Consider the following 12,690-nt stretch of genomic DNA (forward strand, 5'->3'; position numbering starts at 1 on the left):
GGAGGGGAAACTGGGAATGGAGAAATTCGCATGTAAATAAAGAAAATATCTAAAATAAAAAAAAATTCAATGCCTTTCAACAACTGATGTTCCTCTTTTATTAGCATTTAAAAATTAACAGTTAAATAAATAGTTAACATTAATAAGGCATTGTTCAGCTTATCTTAATATACCCTTGAATTTAATTTGAATTTAAAAATATTTCTTATGGTATTTTTTTGTCTATCATTTTATTAACTTCTGCCACTTTAGAATCTGTTTCTGTAGAGTCATGAATCTTAGGAAGTCTTATATAACCTTATTTTGCATATTTATACCTGGCAATTTGCTTATCTGTTGGAATGGGTATCTCTTCCAAACAGTATTATGGCCTTCTTAGTAATCACCTCTCTTGACACTCTGTCTTAGGTTTATCTGTAATAAGTTTATTTCCAATTATACTCCATAATATTAACTTTTTCTGGCTCCCTTTTGATTGCTGAATTTGGACCTAATTCATGCCATATGCAAGTCCAAGGTATCCATTGGCTCTTAAGCTTTACAAGTGGAAGGGCCTTCTGGTAATACAGGTATTCTAAGCTTGGCATAGAAACAGAGAAGGCTGATGTGTCTTCTGTGCTTCTAAACTGTGGAAAGTAGAAGCTCTGCAAGGGAATGAGGCTTTATGAAGGTACTGTTTGTACCTGTTACTTTAAAATGACTTAACAGGTGAGCACTGTGGTTTACACCTTTAATCCCAGCACTAGGTAGGCAGAGGCACAAGGAGCTCTGTGAGTTTGAGGTCTATACAGAGAGCTTCAGAACAGCCAGACATACCCAAAGCGACCCTGCCTCAAAACAAACAAACACACAAACAAATAACAACAACAAAACAACAACTGACCAACCAACTAACCAACCAACCAACCAACCAACCAACCAACCAACCAACCAACAAAACAACAAAACAACAGAAAACACACTACATGCATTGCTCCAATTTGTCAAGGTTTTGTTTATACACTGATACAGTCCCTCATGTTCCATAGAAAAAGGTAGGAGTATGGAGCACAGCTCCCTTCAGTGGGACTCACATCAACCACATGTAATCTGACAGACTGGATTTGACTGGTGCAGGGTATACCCACAGATGTAATGTGCACAGGAATTATTTTGCTCTTCTCTGCTCTCCCTCTGATGGCCTCTGCCTAGGGTGGAAGCTCTGATATAACTTTTAGCTGCTACCATTTTAGAATAGATCATTGACTGATTCCAGACCTTTTCTGAAGATGAATTATCCATCAACGTTTGAGGATTGACTTTTGGCTGGAGCTGCTGCACACTTCTCTTTGCCAACCTACAGTGTTGTTAAGTGGAACAGCATACACCCAAGTGCTGCAAAGTTGTGGGATTGATGCCCGGTGCTACAAAACAAACAAACAAACAAACAAACAAACAAACAGATGAACTCCCAAGGCCAAAAAAGAATAATAACAGAAAAGGCACATTCCAGGCCTACCTAGTATTTGTTTTAGAAGAATAAACAAGATCTATGCTCAGGAGCTCCTTGGGGCCCTCTTCTTGCACACCTCTCTAAGTGGGTGTACACTCTTACTCCCATCTCTAGCAGTGTTTCTCTGCTACAAATGTTGGGGTACTCTATGAATCTTGAGGTTTCCCTGTTCTGCTTTTGAATTCCATTTCTAATTCACAGCTTCCCATTTCTGCATACAGCTGTGTGTCTGTTGTTTGTTTCTAGGTCAGGGAGAAATGCTTTTATTCTACCATTTGGCTCACTACTTACTAAATTTAAAAGGTATAGTTGTACATTTTAATGGGATGTACACTTCCAATCTATGAGGAATATTGTTTAGATTTCTAGACCATTCGGTGGTATTCAAAGAGAAACAGTGGAGGAGGTGACCTTGGCTGCTATGGTATTTTTAAGTCTTGTGGCTTTGTTTCCTGTATTGGCTTATGGGGGTAGAAGGAGGACTCATTGCCACATGATGAAGAGCTTGCTCAGCATCCATCATCAGTCTGAGGGTATGCCACATAAGCCAGGGTCTGGGGCAGAAGCTATAACCTGTACTTTGCCCCCAATTTATAAAATACTATTTGAAGTTTATGATTGTTACTACCCTCTCATTCTTCTGGTGCTAGCCTAAACCTCACAATAAAGAACAACCACAAACAACTAGGGCTTTGTCAGCATATGTGGGTTATTTATGTTAAGAAAAGACACACCCAAGGAATGTTAGTATACAACCTTCAGCTACTTGCCTCAGACAGACCCAGAGAATTTATCTTGGGGCTACCAAAATAGCCCAAGAAGAAGGACACCACTGTTCCTCCACTTTGCACCTGGCTGCTTGTTCTCACTGACCTTGATGTGGCCATTTCCTGCCTACGTGACTTCTGCTATTCGCCCTGTTTCTGTATACTATATAAGCCTGATTTTCACTTTGTACAAATTGCACTCAGATACCACACTTCCTTGTGTCATTTTCTGTTTGTCACTCTCTGAATTCTTTTGCCCAGCAGGCCAGAACTTTTATCACTCTGCGGAACAAAGAGTCCCCAAAGCAACCCAGTCTGTGGCAGTCTGGAGTTTGTGGCTTCTGGTAATTACATTTAAGATTGGCTTCTCTAGGAGATATGGAATATCCACATCAACTTCCACAGTAAACCATATTTTACCTACCTATCATTTATGTATATATGTATGCATGCATGCATGCATCTATCTATCTATCTATCTATCTATCTATCTATCTATCTATCTATCTATCATCTATCTATCTATCTACTTATCATTATCTGTATCTCATGTCTCTCTACCTATCTATCATCTATCTATCTATCTATCTATCTATCTATCTATCTATCTATCTACCTATCTATCTATCAACCTATCTATTTATCTATCTATTCATCTGTCCAAAGACAATCAAAAGATATAACATAATACCACTAAAAATGATTTTCATGTATGAGGCAAGGAATAGCTTAAATTTCCATCAGCAGGGGAAGGTCTAAATGATATGTGGCATACTTGTAAACAAATGCAACACTACTAAGTAATCAATAGAGTGCACTGCAGGCTCCTTTAGCCATATTAATGGGTTTCACAGATATGCTGCACAACAGAATCTAGGCACAGATGAAATATAAATGATACTCCTTTATATTTTTTTTAAAATGCTATAATTTCTTTATTTTCATTAATTTCTTTATTCATTTTACACCCCAATCACAAAATGCTCCCTTCTCCTTACAGTCTCCCCTCATAGACCCCCTCCTCATAGTCTTCCTCTCCTGAGAAAGGAGGAGCTCCCGGCCTTGGGTATCAACCCACCCTGTCACATAAAGTCACTGCAAGGCTAAACACATCCTCTCCTAATGAGGTCAGACAAGGCCGCCCAATTAGGGGAACCAGATCTAAAGGCAGGTAGCAGAGTTAGGATCAGCCCCCACTCCAGTTGTTGGGAAGCTGCATGAAGACCAAGATGCACACCCGTTACATATGTGCAGGGGTCTAGGTCCAGGCCAGGCTTGTTCTTTGGTTGGTGATTCAGTCTCTGGGAACCCCCAATGATCCAGGTTAGTTGACTCTGTTGGTCTTCTTGTGGAGTCCTGATTCTATCTAAGTCCCTTAATCCTTACCCTAACTCTTCCACAAGACACCCTGAGCTCTAGGCTGGGTGGAGTCTCTCAGAGGACAGTTATGCTAGGCTTCTGTCTGCAAGCATAACAGAGTATCATGAATAGCGTCAAGGATTGGTTCTTGCCCAATTGGGTCTCAAGCTGGGCCTCTTTCAGCGTGGCTGTTCCCTCAGTTTCTGCTCCATCTCTTTCCCCGCACTTCTTGCAGGCACAATAAATTGTAGGTTGAAGGTTTTTGTGGGTAGGTCTTTGTATTTTTTTTAAATGTGCTGGCTTTTGATTTATTTATTTATTTTTTAATTAGATGTTTTCTTTATTTACAATATCTCCTTTCCCAGGTTCCCCTCCAAAAGAAAAAAAGAAAAGAAAAAAACCCCAAAACTAAAACAAACCCTTGTTTCCTCCCCCTCCTCCTGCTCACCCATCCCAGGTTTTTGCATTTTTATGCTCATAGGCATTTTGCTTGTTTTGTCTGTCAACCACATACATGTAGTACTCACGGAGACCAGAAGAGGGCATCAGGTCTCTGTATAACAGAACTTTAAGAGCTACCAAGAAGTTTCTGGAATCAAAGCTTGGTACACTGGAAAAAGATGATGCTCTTAAGAGCCAAGCACTCTCTTCTGTCCTTTTATATACTTCCTAATAAACACCTTCTTCAGATTCCAAATTGACAGACATTAGTTCTAAAATATTGGAAAGCATGCAGAAAAGTTATTAATTTCAGTAACTATTATTAGTAAAGTGAAAATTTATAAATTTCAGCCTGACTTGTATGTAATACATATGATATGGCCACATGACATTAAAAATTATTATGCATTCAAGTCCCATATGTTTTGCTTTAGTGGAAATCTATGTATTCTAGGTTTAATGGAATAAAAATATCTATCTCAATACTTTAAATTATTCTCCCATTCTAAATCTCATAGTAATTTGATTATTTTCAATTTAGTTCTTTTATGAATGTTGAACAAGGACATAAGCTATAAAATTTTGATCTGCATTTTAACATCTTATTTACAGTTATCTAAAATCAGGGACTGGAGAAATGGCCCAGTGGTTAAGAGTGGTTGCCATGAAGTCATGGGACCAGGGTTTGTATCCCAGTACCCATATATAAAAAGCTATGTCTCTCATGAATGCTGGTTATTATACCCTCAAGTAATTAAACACATTCTTCTGGTAAACCTAGCATATACACACAAATATTAATATTTGAAATAAATTCTGTAAACTGACATAAGAAATTAATATTATGGTAATGTTTAAGTCATGTTACATGTTGCAAAAAAAAAATACAGTAGTTCCCAATTGTTTATCAACCACTAAGCACTATTCTGTGCTGTCCTCTTTACTATGTATTTCAGGATTACACTTGTGACAATGCCACAGAAAAATATATGAAAAAATTTACAGTGAGTAATTTCAAAAAGAAGACACCAAACCCTACACTGTTGCTATGATGAAGAGACACTTGCTCACAGGAACCTGGTGTGGCTGCTCCTTGCCAGCAACTGACCAATGTAGATGTGGGTGCTCAGGGCCAGTCATCAGACTGAACACAGGGATCCTGTGGTGGAGCTAGTGGAAGGACTAGAGGAGCAGAGCGGTGATTGCAACTCCATAGAAAAATTAACATAGGCTGGCTGGACCACTTAGTGCTCTCAGAGACTAGACCACCAAAAAAGGAGTGTACAGGGAGGAATTCATGACTGCAGATACCTATGTAGCAGAGGATGACCTTGCCTGACAGCAATGGCAGGGGATGCCCTTGGTCCTGTGGAGGTTTGGAGTGGAAAGATGCTGGATTGGTGGGGTGGGAGAGGGTGGGTGGGTGGGGGAGAACCCTCATGGAGGCAAAGAGGAGAGGAGAGAGGGTTTATGTGATATGGGGGGTTTGTGGAGCAGTAACCTGGAAGTACTTTTACATTTGAGATGTAAATGAACAAAATGATCAATAAAAATTTCAATTTTAATTGTTGATTTTTTTTAAATAAAATTCTGAGAAGACTAAATTTAGTTCATGAGTTATTTTTCCCATTAATTAATTTATTTACTCACTTTACATCCTGATCACTACTGCCTGCTACCCCCTCTTACACTGTCTCTCCCCCCTCCCATTCTCTTCTGAGAGGGTGGATGTATCCTGGGTATCCCCTTATCCTGGCACATCAAGTTTCTGCAGGGCTAGGTGTATCTTTTCCCACAAGGCCAGACAAGGTAGCCCAGTTAGGGGAACCAACTCCATAGACAAGCAACAGTTTTAAGGAACACTCCAGCTCCAGTTACTGGGAATCCACATGAAACCCAAGTTGTACTTCTACTACATATGAATGTGTGTTTTGTGGAGGGGTAGGGGGACGTGCTAGGATGAGCCTGAGTATGTTCTTTGGTTGAAAGTTCAGTCTCAGAGAGCCCCCAAGGGTCCAGTTTAGTTGACTCTCTGTCTTCCTAGAGGGTTTCTACCCCTCTTCAGGACTCTCAGTCCTTCCCCCAACTCTTCCATAAGAGTCCCTGAGCTCCATCCAATGTTTGGCTGTGGGTCTCTGCACCTGCTTTAGTCAGATGCTGGGTGGAGCCTCTCAGAGGACAGTTATGCTAGGCTCCTGCCTGTAAGCATAAAATAGCATCATTAATAGTGTCAGGGATTGGTGCTTTCCCATGGGATGGGACTCAGGTTGATTGGCCATTCCCTCAGTTTCTGCTCCATCTTTATCCCTGTATTTCTTGAGACAGGAAAGTTTTGGGTCAAATTTTTTGTGGGTGGCTTAATGTCCCTATCATTTTAAGTGCTCAGTTGTAGCTTCTTTGTTCTTTATATTTATAGGGCATATAGTAGCTCATTATTTTCAGTGATGCATGACCAAGCAGAGGCTTCATAATGACCAAATAAAAATAAGTGTCTTCAGTTTCCAGAAAAGGTGGTAGAAGCCAGAATTTTGGTTATTGTTATTTATTGTGAGACGATAACTGTAGAGATTCTTAAGACAATCAGAAAAGCTACTGTAATTGACTTTTTCAACCCTTAGAAAGTTGTATATGTGTTTGTGAACAACATCTGAGGATGTTAGCGGTCAAAGCCATCCTCCATTGCTCTCACTTTATTTGTGTGAGGTCCGGTATCTCACGGAGTCTGTAGTGCTCAGGGATGAGCTCCAGGGATCACCCTGATGCTGTCTCCTCAAGCACTGGGCCTGCATGCCATACTCTGCTTTTCATGAGAGCTGAGGGTCTAAACTAAGATACCAAAGTTGTTTGTAAGTGTGTCTCTCCAGCCCACACCTTAAACCTTTAAAAGAAAACTGAGTTATATCACTATCCAAATCTGACAGCCAAGGCAATAATTTTAGATTTAATTCTAGCCATAGCTTTTTAAAACAAATACTCTTTGGTTGAAGAGGCTGACACCTGAAATAAATAATCTCTAGCGATGTAGGTAAGGTACTTTAAATAAGGATATATTTTTTTTCTTAAATTTTTTTATTAGATGTTTTCTTTATTTACAATATCTCCTTTTCCAGGCTCCCCTCCAAAAGAAAAAAGAAAAAGAAAATAAAATAGTAAATAAAAAAAAAACCCAAACTAAAACAATCTCCTGTTTCCCCCTCCCTCCCCCTGCTCACCAACCCACTCTCTCCCGCTTCCTGACCCTGGCATTCCCCTACACTGGGGCATAGAACCTTCACAGGGCCAAGGTCCTCTCCTCCCATTGATGACCGACTTGATCATCCTCTGCTATACACATGCTTCTGGAGCCATGAGTCCCCCCATGTGTACTCTTTGGTTGGAGTTTAGTCCCTGGGAGCTCTGAGGGTACTAGTTAGTTCATATTGTTGTTCGTGCTAAGGGGCTGCAAACCCTTCACCTCCTTGAATCCTTTCTCAAGCTCCTTCATTGGGGAATCTGTACTCAGCAGATGCTGGCAAGGTTGTGGAGAAAGGAACATTCCTTCATTGCTGGTGGAATTGCAAGCTTGTACAACCACTCTGGAAATCAGTTTGACAGTTCCTCCAGAAATTGGACATAGTACTACCAGAGGACCCAGCTATACCATTCCTGGGCATATACACAGAAGATGCTCCAACGTGTAATAAGGACACATGCTCTACTATGTTCATAGCAGTCTTATTTATAATAGCCAGAAACTGGAAACAACCCAGATGTCCCTCAACAGAGGAATGGATACAGAAAATGTGGTACATCTACACAATGGAGTACTACTTAGCTATTAAAAATAATGAATTTAAGGATATATTCTTATGTTAGATTTTTTTCCTGCCTGTATTTAGGTCTGTCAGACAAAGGGAATGGATATGTAGAAAGACTAACATAGGGCAGTACTTTCTGTCTAAGTCACCATTAACCTGGCCTTGCTTGGTATCTGTGATCTTTGCTTCTCATCCTTTTGTAACAGTATCTTAGCTGGGAGCAGAAGGAGTGTCTGTATAATTGTCCTGTCCCAAGCACACTTCCTTGTGTTCAGTTTGCTTAGTCATCCTACTACATACATTTAGTGTGACTTTCTAGCAGGCCATGGAACCCAGGGTGAGCATCCATCAGTGCCTGTAAGTAACCAGGGTTGCATGGGTATAGGAAGGTCCTTGGGTGCAAAAGTCTTGCTGTTAAGTAAAAAAGACCCCGAGAAATCAATTTTGGCTCACTAGCTGAAATGTAGGACAAAATATGGGCAAACATTGATTCTGTGAAGATACTTTTCTGTGACAATTATAATATCTCTGGAGATTTCATTGTGTTTTATAGAATAGGAAATAGGAATGAAAGGATCGGGGTACTAGGCTCTTGCCTAACAACTGGTCTTAGGATGACTTTGAAAGACAAAATTCTTTCTAGTATGGTATACTTCCATCTAAGCACACTTTGAGCTAGTTCTCAGAACATGAATCTCTAAATACCTCCTTTGGTTCTTTCCCTAGGTTCCCAAGAGTAAGTCACTGGAGGCTGCTTGCCTAGCTCTAGATGCTGGGTACTGCCGTATTGATACAGCTTATGCATAACACATAGAAGAGGAGATAGGACAGGCTATTCAAAGCAAGATTAAAGCTGGGGTTGAAAAGAGAGAAGACCTGCTCATCACTACAAAGGTATAGTATGCAAGTATGCAAATTATTGAAATATATAGTAAGGCAGTGAAAATTATATTACTGCATTAGAATTTGATTAAAGATGTCAATTGCATAAATGCGTAGAGGAGAGTAAAAGCAGATTTAACTCTATATGAAAATAATTTAGTTATTGGACATTATTTTATTAGTATGCATTTTCTTTTTTTGAGTAAATTTTTCATTGTTTAGTAAGTTAGCTAATATTAACCCCAAAACTATAGCTTAGTTCTCATTGTTAAGTAAGAGTAAACACTGAGTTGAAAGGGATGCTTATAATTTTCCTTCAAGTATAAAAAATTATTTCAGCATTAGGATAAATTAACATGCATATTTGAGTTATCTATTAATTCAGCATAACTTCTATTCTTTAATATCTGTAGTTTTGGAGAGGTTGCTTTCAACCAGAACTGGTCAAACCTGCTTTGGAAAAAATCACTGAAAAACTTTCAGCTAGATTATGATGATTTTTTCCTTATACATTACCCAGTGCCAATAATGGTAGGAGATTTGTACTGTCAAATGTACATCTCTTTACATAGGACCATGGATATAATTTTTATGGATGGTTGAGATAACTATTATAACTTCATAAAAGTTAACTTATATGCCACTAATCTTCTGAGAAGGTTCCACAAAGGGTTTATTGGATTATGATTTGACATGAGTAAGCAATTTCCAGAATCACAGATTAGAAGTAACTTCCAGGAAAACTTGGATTTACACATCTTCTCAATCTGTAATGCTAGATGTTTGCTTACATCCTGTCCCCCTTTTTTCTCTTGGTGGCAAATGTTGCCTTAATAGTTTCAGCTTCGATGTCATTAATGTTTTACAGTTTCTTTGCATCTTTTCTTACTGACATCAATCCTGTGTACAGTTCCAATTGGCCATCCTTGGCTCACATGTCTGTATGTGGCCCACTTGTATTCATATTCATTACTTATCTTTGAACAGGATTGATAAAAATTCTTGCTGTAGGTCAATGCCTCCTTCTCATCATCAGATGTTGGAGAAATGTAAAGATGCAGGATTGGTCAAATTCATTGGGATTTCCAGCTTTAACTACAGGCAGCTAGACTGAATTCTCAACAAGCCAGGACTAAAGTACAAACCTGTCTGCAACCAGGTAAAGATCTGCATTTCCTCTCCATCTCTCAGGCTTTTCCTCACTTCTGTACAACTGATACCACTTTAAGTTACCCTCTGTCCAAGTGATTTTCTTCTTGTGGAAAAAAGATTCTAAGAGCAGCATCATTGTTTCAAAGACACAGGGTTTTCTAAATTTAACCTTGGGCTCTTAGAGTATTAGTGAGAATGGAGACATCTATGGTACCCAAAGACAATGTGGGGATTTAGTGTTGATCCATCAGACAGAAGTTGAGGGTGAAAGAAAGTGAACTTCTCCCTGAAATAAGTATACCAAGTAGACATGAGATAGTTTATTTAAAAAATGGGTGAAGATAAAAATTAGTCAGTGGTCAGGAATTGCATAGAGTTTATGTTTCTCCACATCTTATTATGGTCCATCCTCGGGATTTCATTGAATTTAGCAGCTGGTGTCTTTACCCAGTGAACTCTATACGTGTCCTTTAAGTATATATTTTTTGACACAAAAACTTGCCAGGTCAAATGTTATCAGAAGAATGATCCCAAATTAGTTTTTTTGTCCTTCAAAAACAAAATTGCAACAGTTTGTTCTTTTTAATTCAAGGGCGATATTGCATATAATTTTCTTTTTCCACTTTATTGACTTTAAGCATTTATATTCATCATAGCATAAACATTTGATAAAATCTGATATCTTTCTATCATATCTATTATGGTAGGTTGAATGTCATTTTTATTTGAACCAGAATAAACTACTGGATTACTGAGAATCAAAAGACATTGTTCTAGTTGTTTATGGTGCTCTGGGAACCCAACTATAAAAAGGAATGGTAATAAGTTACAAAGAGTAAACCTGAAGGAAGACTGTTAATTCGTACCCTAACACTCAGTTCTCAGGCAAAGGAGGGACCTTTCTTTAGAAGAACCTGGTGAAGCAGTATCTTAGTTTCTTTTCCTGTTGCTCTGATAAAATTCTCTGACAAAAGCTTAAATGAGAAAGGGCTTATTATGATTCACAATTCAAGGGCACAGACTATAAAAGGAGGAAGCCAAGGTGTCAGGAGCTCGAAGTAGGTGATCACTTCTCCTTAGAATCCAGATGCAGAGAATGATGAACACTAAGACTCAGACTGTTTCTCCACTTATACAGGTTGGGGCCCCAGCCAAAATTAAAATGTGTCTTCCCCTTATCAGTTTTCATAATAAGGTAATCTCACACAGGAATCCTAGAGGCTCACTTTCCAGGTGATTTTGGATTTTGTCCAGTCGACAAAGCTGGACATGACCATAAGCATAACCATCACACCCAGGCTAGAATGGGCCCTCTACTGTGTTTTGAAGCACTGTAATATAACCAAAAGCTTGGCCTCATGCACTCATTCCTACTTTCCTTCTAGGGTGGACCAGAACTCCCCAGTTCTGTTGAATAATCCAGTTCTTTGTTATGTGGCCAACAAGTGAAGAACAAGTGAAGCCCTGCCCTGATTGCACATCAATACATGGTTCAGCATGGTGTCGTGGTGTCTTGCCCCTGGCTCAGTTTCAAAGAGAATGAGAGAAGAGAGAATTTGCAGGTGATGAGCTCTGGTCCTTAGGATTCTTATACAGTAAGAATGTATGCTTGCTTCCTTCAAATTTATCAGACTATGTTTGAAATCAGGCTTATATCCTTAGCATTTCCTAGACATGTGAGTTTTCAAGTGCACTGAGAAATGTTTTGTCTATGACATAAACCCACCATGACTTGACAGATTTAATGTTGAAGATGATGCAGAAATTGGTTTGCCTTGTCAGCCAAGGGCTGTGTAACCCTTTCCCACTTTATGTTTGAGCTCACATCCTATTGCTTGTTACTATTTTAACAAGGCTTTGTGTTATTTCTCCCAAACTGTTCTCTAGAAAAAGTTGTTATGGGTTATGGAATATAGATCCATATATGAATATAATTTTTAATAACTTATATAGAATAATTACATTTATGAGTTCTTTTCACTTTATTTTATTTACTCTTTCCTACCACCCAGATTGTGCTTTGTAGTAGATTTATTAGTTGTTAAACTCTTGAGAAGTTTCTTTGTCCCTCTCTCCATCTTTCTCTGCCTCCATAGTTTTAAAGCACCAAAGGACTTAACCCTGTGTATGTTTTAAGATGTAAGCATATATAGAGAATCATTGTAAAGTTAAAACATCTCAAATTTAAATAAGAATATCTCTTAAAGCCAGCTCTTTTATTCTACATGAGTTTGGATAAACCTTAACTTGCATAATATTGAAAAAGCATTGTTTACATTTTAATTATTTATTGACAGATCACAGAAATCTAACTCCCCATATAAGACAATGATTTGTATGTGGTATTTCAAAACTTTATTCTAGATTTCTTGGAAACTACATACCATAGCCTGTTTATAAAGTCAGCATTTTTTTTTAAACTTTTATTGCATTATGATGAGAAAAGTTACATGATTTCTATTTATCTGAATTTTTTAACATTTAAAAACATATTTTAAGTAAATAGAATTAAATCACATTCTTGTCTCCCTTTTGTACCCCCACTCCTCCCAGAAACCCTCCTTCAATACCTACAGTATCTTTTTTGTCATATTCTTTAAAATTTATAAAATATTATAACAATAAAATGAGTATTATAAAAGTTGTTTGATATAAAACAACGATCAATTTAACAGTCTTATGTAGACGATCGTCTATAGCAATAGTAAAAAATACATTTTCTCATATAAATATTAAATAACTCCAAACATATTGACTGTATATTTCAAAATAATACATCACTACTAGTATTTTCTTAAAT

The 12,690-nt window shown here is 38.2% G+C and overlaps 1 pseudogene; it reads left to right on the forward strand.

Moving 5' to 3' along the window:
• LOC116082585 overlaps positions 1 to 10,699 on the forward strand; it is a 17,388-nt pseudogene extending 6,689 nt beyond the window's left edge.
• The last annotated feature ends 1,991 nt before the right edge of the window (positions 10,700 to 12,690 follow it).

Source organism: Mastomys coucha, unplaced genomic scaffold, assembly GCF_008632895.1.
Source record: "Mastomys coucha isolate ucsf_1 unplaced genomic scaffold, UCSF_Mcou_1 pScaffold7, whole genome shotgun sequence".
In the NCBI taxonomy this organism is placed as follows: domain Eukaryota; kingdom Metazoa; phylum Chordata; class Mammalia; order Rodentia; family Muridae; genus Mastomys; species Mastomys coucha.